The following is a 19,985-nucleotide window of genomic DNA, read 5'->3' on the forward strand; positions in this document are numbered from 1 at the left end:
ATTGTCTAAAAACAAGCATACCCTCAAAATGTATTATGAAACTAGTGAGCGGAGCACTATAGTCGGACGGGGCCGACCATATAATACCCTACACAACTTCACCAAAAATCTGACTTTCTGTGGTTCTATATTATAAACATGGGCATTATATCGCGATATTTGCATCCTTTTGGCAGCCCTTCTAATTACTTATCCAGCTTTCCTTCACCGTGGGTTGTGTTGCGAAGTTCGGCTTTCAATTGTGGCCTATATATCGATTCGTGCAAATTTCGTGAATATTGGTCAATAACTGTGGCCTGTATCGTGTTTACAAATTATAATGGACAGACGGACGGACGGAAGGACGGACACACATGTCTAGATCGACTCAGCTAGTCGAGATCTAGGACTAATATTTCACGGCGTTACAAACTTTTGGGGCTGCACAAAGCTATAATACCCTGACAACATAGTTGTGTAGGTCGTAGGCTCACCTTTAATACCGATCGTCATATCTCGACTAGCTGAGTCGATCTAGACATGTGTGTCCGTCCGTCCATTATAATTTGTAAACACAATACAGGCCACAGTTATGGACCAACCTTCTCAAAATTTTGCATGTAGGATGCGTTCTGGCCAATGAAGGCCCCTATTGTTTTTTGAAAAGATCGGTTAATATTTAGGGGATGAGATTGACCAAAACCTTTATTTTTGTCGGTTTTTCTGGTAGCTCCATAAGCCGCAATTATGGCCCAAACACCGCGAATTTTTGCATGGAGAAGGGGGTTGGGCCAAAGAATGTTTTGATCAAGATCGGTCAATATTTAGCGGGTCAAAAGGACCCTGACTTTTGTGTGAAAAATTACAGAATTAGTATTCTAGTATATTTTTGCCTCTGAAGGTCTTACACCCGAGAAGTTGATAGTATGTTCAAGAGGAGTGGTTGACCTTTAAATTGATACCAATTATATGGACGTATGTACTCAGATGTGGGAGTTACACTTAAATATTTACGGGTGCTTACGTACTGAGATATTTTTTAGTAACCCATTACCTCACTAGAGGGCGGAATTGTTTTGAAATTTCCATGAGATTCCAGTTATGATCAAGGATAACGCCTATAATTTTCGGTGATGATGAGATAGTCATTTTGGGATGAAATGGACCGAAAACTTAATTTTTTGTGTTTTTCGAGTCAATCTATAGGCCACAATTGAAAGCCGAACATCACAACACAACCCACGGTGATGGGAATATGGACAAAATCTACGCTGCGAAGATCATTGAAAAATATATTTTAAAAATCTACGCTTATAGCTGTGATGGTCCTTGAAAAATATATATATTTTTTTAAATCCACGCTTATAGCTGTGATGGTTCATGAAAAATATTCTTTAAAAATCCTCGATTATGGACGCGATGACCGTTGAAAAATATGCTTTAAAATGTCTACGCTTATAGCTGCGATGAGGCTTGAAATATCGTTTAAAAAATCCACCTTTATAGCTGTATTGGTCCTTACTAAAACAAATTTAAACCAGTAAGGAGAGTAGTAAAGTCGGACTGGGCCGACTATATGATATCCTTCACCACTTTGGGTTTATATCAATGTGCGAAGGAACATACCCATGCCTTTCTGCAACCTATGCTAAATTTAATTTCATTCGGGCAGATTTAGAGTCGTCAGCGTACCATGGGACAAATTGATGGAAAACGGTACGTCGCACTGTTAAAAATTTAATCTTAATCAGACAACCGTTCGAAATACATATGGAAGCTATGGCTGTATCTGCATCGATTTCAACAAAACGCAATAACATCATTCAAGTCTCAATTTCGTACGTTGTGAAAAATTTCGTGTTAATCGGACAAACATTAGGAAGCATTTTCAAAAAAACGGACGAATATATATGAATATGTGGGAGTTATATCTAAATCTGAAACCAGGGGTAGCAATTACTGCAGAGGTATGCCCAGCAGACGCAGGCAACTGCTTCGCGTCCGCTACCTTCTGCTTATCCACTGGCGACTGCCCAATTGTCACCGCCTTGGCTGTCAGCTTTGGCAATTCGGCAGAAGGTGGATTGACAGAGGGCGGTTGTGCCTTATCGATCTTCTTGGAGGCCTTTTTACGGGCTCTCCATCGGGCCGACTTCGACAGTCCCCTGCCTTCTGTCTTTGTGGATTCTAATGTCTGGGATTCTGATGTCATTTGTGGATTCTGATGTCAGTTTACCCTTTGGGTGTGCTGAGGGCTTAGCCGTCTTAGCCGCTGTGGTCCTAGTACTGGGTCGGGGGATCCTATCAATGAAGAAGTCACTCTCAATATCATCATGATAGTTCCTAGAGAACTTCCTAATGAGTTTGAGGTTTCTCTTGATTAACAGGAACTCCTTCCCCGTGATGGAGTCGCTTTTCCGCCCCATGGATATCCGATACATTTTATTGACAGCGATTTCCTTAGCGTCGGCTTGTTTAGCGGATAATGGTACTGATAAGTCATCCATGTTAACGATGGGAGTCTCATCGGTGCCAGCATCTGTTTCGACAGCCAACTGCCTGAGTAGTCTCGCGACGTCACTGCAGGCCGTGGAGATTGAGTCGAGATCCTCAACCTCGCCAGGGTTTACTTCCCTAGTCAGCAACTGGGAGGACCCTCCTTGCTTCAGAGGAGACACCATGCTTGCTTCTGTGTTTATCACCGTAGTTTCCATGATGCCATCCTCGTCCGACAAGGGCGAGTCATCCCAGAGCTGATTCGGGATGCTCTCCTGACTAAGGCGAAGGAACCGGTTTCCTCTAGAAGATTGAGGAAAAGATCCGACTGCCTCTCCAGGCTTGCATTAACGTCGTCGAGAGAAGGACAATTGACTAAAGAGAGGTCCAGGGGGATTGCTTGGGTCGTCAACACTTGGGGGGATTCATTGATATCTGACCTTGTAGAGGGGGGGGGGGAGACTTCTCCAAAGAAAGTGCTGTGTGTGAGGGTTTGGGTGCCATGGCATAGCCTCTTACCATGGCAAAGACCAAATCACTTGTTAAGGCGCCCAGGAAAAATCGCATGCTGGAACGCTGATGTCGCATGATACAGATTTACATTAAAGTGTCCCAGACCTTTTGAAATATATATGGAGCTATATCTAAATTTGAACCGAGACTTTCCCAATTTCTGTTTATTGGTTATTCACCGTTGCCCAACGAATGGCGTTGGGCTTCCCACTATCCGCAACCTGTGGACGCATCTAATACATTACGTTATGCCAAATTTCGTGCAAATCGAAAGATACTTTGGTACACCATTTACCGTAAATCGGACAAAAATATATATGGAAACTATTACTAAATCTGAACCGATTTTTAGGAAACTTAACACACATCATTCTAGACCTAATTCAGTACGCTATACCAAATTTCGTGTAAATCGAAATATATGTAGCGACTTTTGTGCAAAATTTACATTAAATCGGACAAAAATATATATGGGAGCTATATTTAAATTTGAGCCGACTTTCCCAATTTCAATAGGGTTCTTCCTTGGGCCAAATAAATCGACTTAGAAAGTGATTCTATGCATATTCTCAAAAGGAACCATTGTCTATATTGTTTCCTTTTGCCTGTTACAAACATATGCACAAAGACTTAATACCCTGTAACACAGTGAGGTGAAGGATAAAAAATCCATGCTTCTAACTGTGATGGTCCTTGAAAATATTCTTTAAAAATCAAATATTATTATGATGGTTCTTGAAAAATATTTTTTATAAAATCTAACTGTGATGGTGCATGAAAAATATTCCTTAAAAATCCTTGACAAATATATTTTAAAAAATCCACGCTTATTGCTGTAATAGTCCTTGAAAATTTGTTTTAAAAGATACAGAAGTGTAGCTTTGGTGGGCCTTGAAAAATATTCTTTAAAACTCCGCACTTATAGCTGAGATGGTCCCTGAAAAAATTCCTTAAAAATCGACGTTTATAGCTTTGATGTTCCCTGCAAATATACTTTAAAAATCTAATAATTAGCTGCCGATGTAAATCTTAAAAATTCTTTAAAAAATCCATGTTTATAGCTGAGATGATCCCAGAAAAATATTCTTAAAAACCCACCAAATAGCTGTCCATGAAAGTCCATGCATTTAACTGTGGTCCTTGAAATATATTGTTTAAAAATCCACCTTTATAGCAGTTTGGGCCTTACAAAAATATTTTTTAGAAAATCCAATTCAAATTATTTGCAAATTGTATGGTTTATTTTTAGTTTAGGTATCAGAATTTACATCTGCATTACACCTACCCTCTTCAGATAATAGTAGCTACAGTTATATTTACATAGACATTTTATCCATTTTCCATGGGTTATTTGTAAAACAAATCGAAGGTAAATATTAAACTGTGATCACCAACTCCTTTACATACACACACACGCTCACATTCATAAAACGAATAAAAAATGAAATAAAATAAAATGAAAATGTTGTTGCCAATGAAATTGCACAAATAATTCCAAATTGAATTTAGTTCAAGGGAAACCCGAAAGAAAAAAAGAAAATCACGACAACTACAATATTTGTGAAATGTTGTGAAATATCAGAACGAGTTTATTAACATTTCTGTGGGAAATGTGAACTCAATCACAGTGCTGAGTTTCATTTATATGAAAAAAATAAGTGTAACTTGTGGATGTATTTTTATACCCTTCACCACACTGTGGTACAGGGTATTATGTCTTTGTGCATATGTTTGTAACAGGCAAAAATAATCGAGATAGACCCATGGTTCCTTTTGAGAATATGCATAGAATCACTTTCTGAGTCGATTTATGCATGTCCGTCTGTCCGTCCGTCCGTCTGTCCGTCCATGTATTTTTGTTAACAAAGTACAGGTCGCATTTATGATCCGATTTGGATGAAATTTGGCACAGGTCACTTAATTGGCCCAAGGACGAACCCTATTGAAATTGGAGAAAACCGGTCCACGTTTAGGCATATAAGATTACCCCCAATTTTCGGTATTTTGGGGGTTTTGATCGCATTTTCCGACCGAATTCGCTGAAATTTGGTACTTTGTGTTCTTATTGGGTAGCAAATCTCCCTACCAAAAATTATAAATAACGGTCCATTTTTTCGCATAGCCCCCATATAAGGGTACCCCCAAATTTTCGGTATTTTGAGGTTCTTGAGCGCGTTTTTTAACTGAATTCGCTGAAATTTTGTACTTTGAGTTCTTATTGGGTAGCAAATCTCCCTACCAAAAATTATAAATAAAGGTCCATTTTTTCGGATAGCCCCCATATAAGATTACCCCAATTTTCGGTATTTTGGGGGTTTTGATCGCATTTTTCGACCGAATTCGCTGAAATTTGGTACTTTGTGTTCTTATTGGGTAGCAAATCTCCCTACCAAACATTATAAATAAAGGTCCATTTTTTCGGAAAGCCCCCATATAAGGGCATCCCCAATTTTCGGTATTTTCGGGGTTTTGGGCTCGTTTTATTATAACTGAATTCGCTGAAATTTTGTACATTGGGTTCTTATTGGGTACCAAATTACTCCACTATAAATTATAAATATTGGTCAATTTTTTCTGGTAGCCCCCAGGTTATGAGGTTCTTGAACCAAATTCTTTTTTCTGGTACAGGGTATTATGTTTTTTTGCATATGTTTGTAACATGCAAAAATAATCGAGATAGACCCATGGTTCCTTTTGAGAATATGCATAGAATCACTTTTTGAGTCGATTTAAGCACGAAATTTGGCACAGCGTAGCAAATTAGGTCTAGAATGATGTGTGTAAAGTTTCCTAAAAATCGGTTCAGATTTATATATAGCTCCCACATATACTTTCGTCAGATTTAATGTAAATGGTGCACCAAAGTCCCTATATATCTTTCGATTTGCACGAAATTTGGCACAGCGTAACAAATTAGGTCTAGAATCATGTGTGTTAAGTTTCCTGAAATCGGTTCAGATTTAGATATAGCTTCTATATCTGACCAAATGAACAATTTATTATCGGTTGCAGAATGACGTGTTTAGGGTTCCAATTTCATTTTACTGCTCCTTTAAAAATGCGACCTCTGTTAGGATTCATCTGTTGAATATACTCAAAGTGGTGAAGGGTATCATATAGTCGGCCCCGTCCGACTTTACTACTTTCCTTACTGGTTTTATTTTAATATTTTGTTGCGGCTGATTTTTTTTCATTTTTGCGGTTATGTTGGTAGTTTAATAAAAATGTTAGATTATGAATAGATTTCATCATAGATTCAAAAGGAAGAGATATTTGTGTTGTGGTATTTCAAAAGCAATGGAGATGATTTGTCGCAAACGATGACATTTTTGAAATTTGGTATGTAACACAATGCCCATAATATGTTGTATGAAATTTAATGACAAGAGTTTCACTGGAAGATTGTGGATATTGACAAATATATAATACATTTTAGTACTTAACATGTTTAAGTTTATTTCTTTCACACACATACACTCGCAATTCACAATACATTTGTATCTATAAAAATCAAAGCGAAAACAATTCAATTTTGGTTTATAAAATGAAAATATAGATTTACGGGTATTTGCATTGAGCAGTGATGCGTAACAAAAATACACGAGAGTACTTTATGTTATTGGAATTTGAACATATAAAAAAATATAAACAAAGGGATGCTATATAAACAGTTTTACATATATATATATATATATATATATATATATATATGCCGATTTAAATTTATAATAAAATCAGACAAAAATATATATATGGTAGCTATATCTAAAGCACCATATACAGAAGCTATATCTAAATCTGAAACGATTTCAACAAAACCTAATACACTATATTCTGGGAAAGTTTGGCAAAATTTCATTGCAATCGAATCAAATCGATTGAAAGTATATAGCGGAACTATATCTAAATTTAAACCTATTTCCAAACAGATGCACTATGGGTCATATATACCCTTTGTTGGTCATACATAGCACATACATACATAGGGTTTATGAAACAAATATCGCATGGCCGAGCCGAACTTTGGATAACCTCCACCAAAGGTATATTGACAGGTATTTGAAAATATAGGGAACATACCAAAAAGTGGACCTATACCGACATTTCGACAAATACAAATTTCAGCAATTTTTAATGGAGAAAACACCAAAAAGTTGGCCGATTTTGGCGATGCATTGTACGGTGGGACATCACAAAAATACTGCAATTTAGAGGGCACAGTTATACGAGACCATCACCAACGTAACCAAGTTTTTATTGGTGGATGCTGCTGGTTCACTAAGGAAATTGTCATTGAAGAAAAAAATAGTCGGGTAAATACCGAAAATCGTTAGGTATAATTATATGGAGCCTGGGCTTAAATGCAGGTCATTCTCGAACCTTACGTTCTAGTTTTTTATCTCGATGTCCTCCGCAGATAAAATGATTATAACAGAATCTTAAAACCATACCCAAAACGCGGAACAAATCTGATAACAATTTTTATATAAACTAGTAAGAAAAGTAGTAAAGTCGGACTGGGTCGACTATATGATACTATATGATACCATTAACCACTTTGGGTATTTTGTACATATGTATCCCCACAATTGCATGTCACTGTTCCCTCGAAGGAACATATTCATGTCCTTCTGCAACCTATGATAAATTTAATTTCATTCGAACATATTTAAAGTCGTCTGCCTACCATGGGACCAAATTATGGAAAAATATTTATAGCAAAATTAATACACGCTATTCGGTACGCCGCACGGTTAAAAATTTAATTTCAATCAGACACCCGTTCGAAATACATATGGAAGTTATGGCTGCATCTGTACCAATTTCAACAAAACGTAATAACGTCATTCAAGTCTCAATTTGATACATTGTGCAAAATTTCGTGTTAATCGAACAAACATTAGGAGTTTGGTGCTCCATGTAAGTAAAATCGGACGAATACATATCCATATGTTGGACCTATATCGAAATCTGAACCGATTTTCCCGAAACATCATTCCAGACTCAATGCTCTATGCCACATTTAGTGCAAATCGAAGTATATATAGCGGTGCACCATCGGACGATAATATATATGGGAGCTGTATCTAAATCTGGACCGATTTTCTCGAACCTTAGCACACATCGTTCTACACTTAATTCAGTACGCTGTACCAAATTTCGTGCAAATCGAATGATATGTAGGCACATTGGTGCATCATTTACTGAAATCAGACGAAACTATATATGGGAGCTATATCTAAATCTGAACCGATTTTCACGAAACTTTACACACGTCTCTCTAGACTTTGGTGCAAATCGAAAGATATATAGGTACTTTGGTGCACCATTTGCCTTATATCGGACGAAAATATATATATGGGAGCTATATATAAATCTGAACCGATTTTTTTCCAATTTCAATAGGGTACGTCCTAGGGCCAACTACATCAGCTGTGCCAAATTTCATCCAATTCGGATAATAACTGCGACCTGTACTTTGTTTACAATTTAACATGGACAGACGGGTGGACGGACAGACGGACATGCATAAATCGACTCAGAAAGTGATTCTATGCATATTCTCAAAAGGAATCATGGGTCTATCTCGTTTCCTTTTACCTGTTACAAACATATGCACAAAGACATAATACCCTGTACCACAGTGTGGTGAAGGGTATAAAAAGGGGGTTGGGGGTTGGGGTTACCCCTAAAAGGGAGGTGAATATTAATAATTTTTGGGAGGACGATTTGTTACCATATACGACTGAAAAAACCCAAATTACAGAAGACTCGGTTTAAAAACGAGCACGGTTTAAAAAATGGAGAACATTTTTGGAACTAACGGCCAAAAATGGATCCATATTTATAATTTTTTTGTGGAGAAATTTGCAACCCAATAAGAACAGAAAGTACTAAATTACAGCGAATTGGGTCTAAACTGGAAATTGTGGGGTACCGCTACATGGGGGCTAACAGAAACTGGACCTTTTTTAATTATTTTTAGTGGTGAAATTTGGTGCCCAAAAAGAAACCAATGTACCAAATTTCGGCGAATTTGGTTGAAAAACGCGCAAAAAGTACCAAAAGTTGTGGAAGGGGGGGGGGGGGGTACCGTTATATAGAAGCTATGCCTAAACGTGTATCGATATAGTCCAACTTCGAAATTTAACTGCCTGCAGACAAAATACTCTATGCAAAATGAATTTTATTCTGATCAAAAATATATTTTGTAGGGTCAGAAATGAGGGTATAACAAGTGAAAAAGCGTTAAGTTCGGCCGGGCCGAACTTTGGATACCCTCCACCATAGATATACTGACAGGTACTTAAAATGAACATATAGGGAAAATAAAAAAGTGAACATATATCGACATTTCCACATACCAGTTATGTAAAACACAATGTAAACTATAAAACAAATTTCAGAAATTTTTAATGGATAATGAGGGTGTATACACTTTTACACGGTTAAAATGGTTCTAGACCCCATGTTTCTTTGGACCAAATTTGTTTCAGAAAATTTTGATTTCATCCAAACTTTGGCCATCTTATAATTTCTTCCAAACTTACTTCAAGTTTGAAGATGGGGAATATCGGTCCACTCCTTCTGGTACCTCCCACACAGGGGCTAGGTCTAAATACGGGTTATAGTTCATATATAGTTCATTATTGAACCTTACGTTCTAGTTTTTAATCTCGATATCCTCCGCAGGTGATATGATTACAACAGAGTCTTAGAACCACCCCAAAACGCGGAACAGATTGCATAACTATTTTAATATAAACAAGTGAAAAAGCGTTAAGTTCGGCCGGGCCGAACTTTGGATACCCTCCACCATAGATATACTGACAGGTACTTAAAATGAACATATAGGGAAAATAAAAAAGTGAACATATATCGACATTTCCACATACCAGTTATGTAAAACACAATGTAAACTATAAAACAAATTTCAGAAATTTTTAATGGATAATGAGGGTGTATACACTTTTACACGGTTAAAATGGTTCTAGACCCCATGTTTCTTTGGACCAAATTTGTTTCAGAAAATTTTGATTTCATCCAAACTTTGGCCATCTTATAATTTCTTCCAAACTTACTTCAAGTTTGAAGATGGGGAATATCGGTCCACTCCTTCTGGTACCTCCCACACAGGGGCTAGGTCTAAATACGGGTTATAGTTCATATATAGTTCATTATTGAACCTTACGTTCTAGTTTTTAATCTCGATATCCTCCGCAGGTGATATGATTACAACAGAGTCTTAGAACCACCCCAAAACGCGGAACAGATTGCATAACTATTTTAATATAAAAAAGGGGGTTATATAGGGACTACCCCAAAAAGGGGGTACATATTAATAATTTTTTGTAGGGAAATTTGTTACCATATACGACTACAAAATACCAAATTTCAGGGAATTCGGTTGAAAAACGTGCTCAAGAACTTCAAAATAGCGAAAATTTGGGGGTACCCTTATATGGGGGCTACCGGAAAAAGTGGACCTATATTTATAATTTTTAGTGGGGAAATTTGGTACCCTATAAAAACCAAATGTACCAAATTTCAGCGAATTTGGTTGAAAACCGCGCTCAAGATCCTTAAAATACCGAAAATTGGGGGGTACCCTATATGGGGGCTACCCGAAAAAATTGACCTATATTTATAATTTTTCGTATAGAGATTTGCTACCCAATAAGAACTCAAAGTACCGAATTTCAGCGAATTCGGTCGAAAAATGCGATCAAACCCCCCAAAATACCTCAAAATTGGGGGTACCCTTATATGGGGGCTATCCGAAAATATGGACCCATATTTATAATTTTCAGTGGAAAGATTTGCTACCCAATAAGAACTCAATATACCAAATTTGAGCGAATTCAGTTGAAAAACGCGCTCAAGAACCTCAAAATACCGAAAATTGGGGGGTACCCTTATATGGGAGCTATGCCTAAACGTGGACCGATGAAGCCCATCTTCGAACTTGACCTGCCTGCAGACAAAAGACGACTCTATGCAAAATTTTGGCGATCTATCTCAATTCGTTTAGACGCTAGAGTGATTACAACAGACAGACGGACAGACAGACAGACAGACGGACAGACGGACAGACGGACAGACGGACATGCTTAGATCGTCATAGAATTTTACGCTGATCAAGAATATATATACTTTATAGGGTCGGAAATGATTATTTCGATGCGTTACAAACGGAAAAACAAAACTAATATACCCTCCATACTATGGTGGAGGGTATAAAAAGGGGGTTATATAGGGACTACCCCAAAAAGGGGGTACATATTAATAATTTTTTGTAGGGAAATTTGTTACCATATACGACTACAAAATACCAAATTTCAGGGAATTCGGTTGAAAAACGTGCTCAAGAACTTCAAAATAGCGAAAATTTGGGGGTACCCTTATATGGGGGCTACCGGAAAAAGTGGACCTATATTTATAATTTTTAGTGGGGAAATTTGGTACCCTATAAAAACCAAATGTACCAAATTTCAGCGAATTTGGTTGAAAACCGCGCTCAAGATCCTTAAAATACCGAAAATTGGGGGGTACCCTATATGGGGGCTACCCGAAAAAATTGACCTATATTTATAATTTTTCGTATAGAGATTTGCTACCCAATAAGAACTCAAAGTACCGAATTTCAGCGAATTCGGTCGAAAAATGCGATCAAACCCCCCAAAATACCTCAAAATTGGGGGTACCCTTATATGGGGGCTATCCGAAAATATGGACCCATATTTATAATTTTCAGTGGAAAGATTTGCTACCCAATAAGAACTCAATATACCAAATTTGAGCGAATTCAGTTGAAAAACGCGCTCAAGAACCTCAAAATACCGAAAATTGGGGGGTACCCTTATATGGGAGCTATGCCTAAACGTGGACCGATGAAGCCCATCTTCGAACTTGACCTGCCTGCAGACAAAAGACGACTCTATGCAAAATTTTGGCGATCTATCTCAATTCGTTTAGACGCTAGAGTGATTACAACAGACAGACGGACAGACAGACAGACAGACGGACAGACGGACAGACGGACAGACGGACATGCTTAGATCGTCATAGAATTTTACGCTGATCAAGAATATATATACTTTATAGGGTCGGAAATGATTATTTCGATGCGTTACAAACGGAAAAACAAAACTAATATACCCTCCATACTATGGTGGAGGGTATAAAAAGGGGGTTATATAGGGACTACCCCAAAAAGGGGGTACATATTAATAATTTTTTGTAGGGAAATTTGTTACCATATACGACTACAAAATACCAAATTTCAGGGAATTCGGTTGAAAAACGTGCTCAAGAACTTCAAAATAGCGAAAATTTGGGGGTACCCTTATATGGGGGCTACCGGAAAAAGTGGACCTATATTTATAATTTTTAGTGGGGAAATTTGGTACCCTATAAAAACCAAATGTACCAAATTTCAGCGAATTTGGTTGAAAACCGCGCTCAAGATCCTTAAAATACCGAAAATTGGGGGGTACCCTATATGGGGGCTACCCGAAAAAATTGACCTATATTTATAATTTTTCGTATAGAGATTTGCTACCCAATAAGAACTCAAAGTACCGAATTTCAGCGAATTCGGTCGAAAAATGCGATCAAACCCCCCAAAATACCTCAAAATTGGGGGTACCCTTATATGGGGGCTATCCGAAAATATGGACCCATATTTATAATTTTCAGTGGAAAGATTTGCTACCCAATAAGAACTCAATATACCAAATTTGAGCGAATTCAGTTGAAAAACGCGCTCAAGAACCTCAAAATACCGAAAATTGGGGGGTACCCTTATATGGGAGCTATGCCTAAACGTGGACCGATGAAGCCCATCTTCGAACTTGACCTGCCTGCAGACAAAAGACGACTCTATGCAAAATTTTGGCGATCTATCTCAATTCGTTTAGACGCTAGAGTGATTACAACAGACAGACGGACAGACAGACAGACAGACGGACAGACGGACAGACGGACATGCTTAGATCGTCATAGAATTTTACGCTGATCAAGAATATATATACTTTATAGGGTCGGAAATGATTATTTCGATGCGTTACAAACGGAAAAACAAAACTAATATACCCTCCATACTATGGTGGAGGGTATAAAAAGGGGGTTATATAGGGACTACCCCAAAAAGGGGGTACATATTAATAATTTTTTGTAGGGAAATTTGTTACCATATACGACTACAAAATACCAAATTTCAGGGAATTCGGTTGAAAAACGTGCTCAAGAACTTCAAAATAGCGAAAATTTGGGGGTACCCTTATATGGGGGCTACCGGAAAAAGTGGACCTATATTTATAATTTTTAGTGGGGAAATTTGGTACCCTATAAAAACCAAATGTACCAAATTTCAGCGAATTTGGTTGAAAACCGCGCTCAAGATCCTTAAAATACCGAAAATTGGGGGGTACCCTATATGGGGGCTACCCGAAAAAATTGACCTATATTTATAATTTTTCGTATAGAGATTTGCTACCCAATAAGAACTCAAAGTACCGAATTTCAGCGAATTCGGTCGAAAAATGCGATCAAACCCCCCAAAATACCTCAAAATTGGGGGTACCCTTATATGGGGGCTATCCGAAAATATGGACCCATATTTATAATTTTCAGTGGAAAGATTTGCTACCCAATAAGAACTCAATATACCAAATTTGAGCGAATTCAGTTGAAAAACGCGCTCAAGAACCTCAAAATACCGAAAATTGGGGGGTACCCTTATATGGGAGCTATGCCTAAACGTGGACCGATGAAGCCCATCTTCGAACTTGACCTGCCTGCAGACAAAAGACGACTCTATGCAAAATTTTGGCGATCTATCTCAATTCGTTTAGACGCTAGAGTGATTACAACAGACAGACGGACAGACAGACAGACAGACGGACAGACGGACAGACGGACAGACGGACATGCTTAGATCGTCATAGAATTTTACGCTGATCAAGAATATATATACTTTATAGGGTCGGAAATGATTATTTCGATGCGTTACAAACGGAAAAACAAAACTAATATACCCTCCATACTATGGTGGAGGGTATAAAAAGGGGGTTATATAGGGACTACCCCAAAAAGGGGGTACATATTAATAATTTTTTGTAGGGAAATTTGTTACCATATACGACTACAAAATACCAAATTTCAGGGAATTCGGTTGAAAAACGTGCTCAAGAACTTCAAAATAGCGAAAATTTGGGGGTACCCTTATATGGGGGCTACCGGAAAAAGTGGACCTATATTTATAATTTTTAGTGGGGAAATTTGGTACCCTATAAAAACCAAATGTACCAAATTTCAGCGAATTTGGTTGAAAACCGCGCTCAAGATCCTTAAAATACCGAAAATTGGGGGGTACCCTATATGGGGGCTACCCGAAAAAATTGACCTATATTTATAATTTTTCGTATAGAGATTTGCTACCCAATAAGAACTCAAAGTACCGAATTTCAGCGAATTCGGTCGAAAAATGCGATCAAACCCCCCAAAATACCTCAAAATTGGGGGTACCCTTATATGGGGGCTATCCGAAAATATGGACCCATATTTATAATTTTCAGTGGAAAGATTTGCTACCCAATAAGAACTCAATATACCAAATTTGAGCGAATTCAGTTGAAAAACGCGCTCAAGAACCTCAAAATTCCGAAAATTGGGGGGTACCCTTATATGGGAGCTATGCCTAAACGTGGACCGATGAAGCCCATCTTCGAACTTGACCTGCCTGCAGACAAAAGACGACTCTATGCAAAATTTTGGCGATCTATCTCAATTCGTTTAGACGCTAGAGTGATTACAACAGACAGACGGACAGACAGACAGACAGACGGACAGACGGACAGACGGACAGACGGACATGCTTAGATCGTCATAGAATTTTACGCTGATCAAGAATATATATACTTTATAGGGTCGGAAATGATTATTTCGATGCGTTACAAACGGAAAAACAAAACTAATATACCCTCCATACTATGGTGGAGGGTATAAAAAAGTGAAAATTCAATAGGGTGGGTCGAAAATGGCGGTGAAATTTTTTAATAGTTGAATTAATCAAATTATGTTTGAAAACGTTTTTCAAAGCTATGGCCACTAATTACAAATGTAAGATTATCGACAGAACGTAACGATGTTTCTACCTGAAGCTCCTCATCAAGATATCCCAAATCGCCTTCAAAATTCCTTAAATGGGGACGGTACAGTTTTATTTTATGGCGAATAAACAAAATTACAAAACCAGTGAGCGGAGCAGTATAGTCGAATGGGGCCGACTCTAACTTTCTGCAGATCTATATCTAATTGCACTCTCTTAACCGATTAGAGGTCAATAGCTCCTATTTCTTGCCATGACATCTTTTTCGAATTATGTTTTATATCATAATATCCATTTTTTTAATTTTACACAAAAAGGTCTTGGTTGACTTGACCCGCTGAATAGTGACAGATCATTACAAAAGCCCATCAAATTAGTTGGCCAGATTCATTCTCCAGTGTAACATTCTGCTTATAATTGTTGCTATAGATCGACATGATCATCACCACAAATTATAGTCGTTGGTCTTGACCATAACCGGAACCTCTTAGAAACTTTAAAAGCGATCAGCGTTATATTTCCCCTTCTAATGTGGTAAAGGGTTACTAAATAATATCTCAGTACGTATGCATTTGTAAATATTTAAATATAACTCCCACATCCGAGTACACAATATAATTGGTATCAATTTAAAGGTCATCCACTCCTCTTGGATATACTATCAACTTCTCGGGTCTATGTTCTTCAGGGGTAAATAAATATACCATTTGTCATTTTTCACACAAAAGTCAGGGTCCATTTGACCCGCTAAATATTGACCGATCTTTATCAAAACATGCGTGCTTATTCTCTGGCCCCTTCTCCATGCAAAAAATTCGCGATGTTTGGGTCATAATTGCGGCCTCTGGAGCGACCAGAAAAACCGTCAAAACTAAAGTTTTTGGTCCATTTCATCCACTAAATATTAACCGATCTTTTCCAAAAACAATAGGGGTCTTCATTGGCCAGAACCCATCCTACATGCAAAATTTCGTGAAGACGGATGGATGGACGGATACTCATGTCTAGATCGACTCAGCTAGTCGAGATATGACTATCGGCATACTTTAAGTTGGGTCTAGGACCAATATTTCGCGGCGTTACAAACTTTTTGGGCTCCACAAAGCTATAATACGCTTACAACATAGTTGTGTAGGGTATAATTAATATGAGGAAAGGTGTCAAATACTACAAATACTGAAATAAATTATTTGAAAATTAAATAACCCAACTATAAAAAATGTATCGAAAGATTAATACTGCTGCAATATGTCGTATGCATTTATGTATTCTAAAAAAAGTTTAATTCTCGGCATTTGTAATTCTTCTTTGAAATGCACTCAAATAAATGTTTTTCCAAAACTACATCTGCTTCGCTACTGTTATAAATTACCCAAAATTTAGTTCGCTCCCCATCCCAAACTTCAACGTTTATTTAGTAAATTTCGAACAACTGCTAACAAAAACAAAATGATTGGTAAAGTACATAGAACAAACCGCAAGATACACAAAAGTCCGCAGTATTTTTCTAATGTTTCACATCCACTGACCACAAACTCAAATATATGTATGAAAGCGGAAATAGAAACGAAATATGTGTGTGTTAAGAAATGCAGTGGAGTGATGGAAATTAAACAAAATAATAACAAAAAAAGACCAACTGAAGGGTGTCACTTTATAGACAAGGTGAGGAGTCGTTATGGACGATATGAAGTTAGCCTTTATAGACGAGCTGGATAAAATATTAGGAAAAAATCTGTTCACCTTTAGGATATCACCCTCTCCGATTTTAAGACCATCATGTCCATGCCGGCCACATCTACTCTACACTTAACAAATGCATAAAAATACATTCGTAAAATGTAGTTGGACATAAAATAAATATACGTAGAAGAATATTAAATGCAGGTGATAAGTTAATCTCTTGGAAAAATATAGTGGTTGGTATAAAACCAAAAAGGTGTATGAGTGCAGGACCATTGCATTCAAACTGAACAATTTCTTAGAATAATAGAAACTATATGGTTCCAATGGTTTTGCCACTGTTTACGAAAAAAAAAACATTCTTAAATTGTTTTACATATCAAATATTATTTTTAAACTTTATCTATATTATGATACAAATGAAAATATTCGCAAGTTAGAAAAATATACAAAACAAGATTGTGTTGTGTTTATATATATCGTATGTTACATTTTATAAATATGCAGAATAAATACAATGTTATGTATTATTAACCAGTAAGGAAAGTAGTAAAGTCGGACGGGCCGACTATATGATACCCTTCACCACTTTGAGTATATTCAACAGATGAATCCTAACAGAGGTCGCATTTTTAAAGGAGCAGTAAAATTAAATTGGAACCCTAAACACGTCATTCTGCAACCGATAATAAATTGTTCATTTGGTCAGATATAGAAGCTATATCTAAATCTGAACCGATTTCAGGAAACTTAACACACATGATTCTAGACCTAATTTGTTACGCTGTGCCAAATTTAGTGCAAATCGAATGATATATAGGGACTTTGGTGCACCATTTACATTAAATCTGACGAAGGTATATGTGGGAGCTATATATAAATCTGAACCGATTTTTAGGAAACTTTACACACATCGTTCTAGACCTAATTTGCTACGCTGTGCCAAATTTCGACTCAAAAAGTGATTCTATGCATATTCTCAAAAGGAACCATGGGTCTATCTCGATTATTTTTGCATGTTACAAACATATGCACAAAAACATAATACCCTGTACCAGAAAAAGAATTTGGTTCAAGAACCTCATAACCTGGGGCCTACCAGAAAAAATTGACCAATATTTATAATTTATAGTGGAGTAATTTGGTACCCAATAAGAACCCAATGTACAAAATTTCAGCGAATTCAGTTATAAAACGAGCCCAAAAACCCGAAAATACCGAAAATTGGGGGTGCCCTTATATGGAGGCTTTCCGAAAAAATGGACCTTTATTTATAATGTTTGGTAGGGAGATTTCCTACCCAATAAGAACACAAAGTACCAAATTTCAGCGAATTCGGTCGAAAAATGCGATCAAAACCCCCAAAATACCGAAAATTGGGGGTAATCTTATATGGGGGCTATCCGAAAAAATGGACCTTTATTTATAATTTTTGGTAGGGAGATTTGCTACCCAATAAGAACTCAAAGTACAAAATTTCAGCGAATTCAGTTAAAAAACGCGCTCAAGAACCTCAAAATAGCGAAAATTTGGGGGTACCCTTATATGGGGGCTATGCGAAAAAATGGACCGTTATTTATAATTTTTGGTAGGGAGATTTGCTACCCAATAAGAACACAAAGTACCAAATTTCAGCGAATTCGGTCGGAAAATGCGATCAAAACCCCCAAAATACCGAAAATTGGGGGTAATCTTATATGGGGCTATCCGAAAAAATGGACCTTTATTTATAATTTCTGGTAGAGAGATTTGCTACCCAATAAGAACTCAAAATACCAAATTTCAGCGAATTCAGTTAAAAAACGCGCTCAAGAACCTCAAAATACCGAAAATTTTGGGGTACCCTTATATGGGAGCTATGCCTAAACGTGGACCGATTTTCTCCAATTTCAATAGGGTTCGTCCTTGGGCCAATTAAGTGACCTGTGCCAAATTTCATCCAAATCGGATCATAAATGCGACCTGTACTTTGTTAACAAAAATACATGGACGGACGGACGGACGGACAGACGGACAGACGGACATGCATAAATCGACTCAGAAAGTGATTCTATGCATATTCTCAAAAGGAACCATGGGTCTATCTCGATTATTTTTTCCTGTTACAAACATATGCACAAAGACATAATACCCTGTACCACAGTGTGGTGAAGGGTATAAAAATAGATGCATTTATACTTTAAATCATTTAAACGATATAGCCAGAGATACAATTCAACACTGTAATTGGGATAAAGCCTCCCCAGAACTAAATATTTTGTCCGATTAAACTCAGAGATAAAATTCAAGTCATGGCCTGGGGGTAGAAAAATGAACATAAGATATCTTGGTAAACATAAGAAAGGAATAAGCCAGGTCAATAAATTACATTTCTTAAAATAAAATCGAACGACGATTTTTTTGTCGTTCACCTTATTCGATTCATATTGTGCCATTTTTATACCCTTCACCACACTGTGGTACAGGGTATTATGTCTTTGTGCATATGTTTGTAACAGGCAAAAATAATCGAGATAGACCCATGGTTCCTTTTGAGAATATGCTTAGAATCACTTTCTGAGTCGATTTATGAATGTCCGTCCGTCTGTAGATGTTAAATTGTAAACAAAGTACAGGTCGCATTTATGATCCGATTTGGATGAAATTTGGCACAAGTCACTTATTTGGCCCAAGGACGAACCCTATTGAAATTGAAAAAAATCGGTTCAGATTTAGATATAGCTTCCATATATATTTTCGTCCGATTTAAGGTAAATGGGGCAATAAAGTCCCTATATATCTTTAGATTTGCACGAAATTTGGCATAGAGTACTAAATTAGGTCCAGAATGATGTGTGCCAAGTTTCAAGAAAATCGGTTCAGATTAAGATATAGCTCCCATATATAGTTTCTTTTGATTTATGGTAAATAGTGCACCAAAGTCCCTATATATCCTTCGATTTGCACGAAATTTGGCACAGCGCTCTGAATTAAGTCTAAAACGATGAGTGTTAAATTTTGTGAAAAACGGTTCAGATTTAGATATAGCTCCCATATATATTTTTCGTCCGATTTTAGGTAAATTGTGCACCACGAAATTTGGCACAGCGTTCTGAATTAAGTCTAGAACGATGTGTTTTATATTTCGTGAAATTCGGTTAAGATTTAGATATAGCTCCCATATATATTTTCGTCCGATTTTAGTTAAATTGTGCACCTTACT

Source organism: Musca vetustissima, unplaced genomic scaffold (assembly GCF_032173495.1).
Source record: "Musca vetustissima isolate MV318-11 ecotype Yass unplaced genomic scaffold, APGP_CSIRO_Mvet_v1 utg26253, whole genome shotgun sequence".
Classification (NCBI taxonomy): domain Eukaryota; kingdom Metazoa; phylum Arthropoda; class Insecta; order Diptera; family Muscidae; genus Musca; species Musca vetustissima.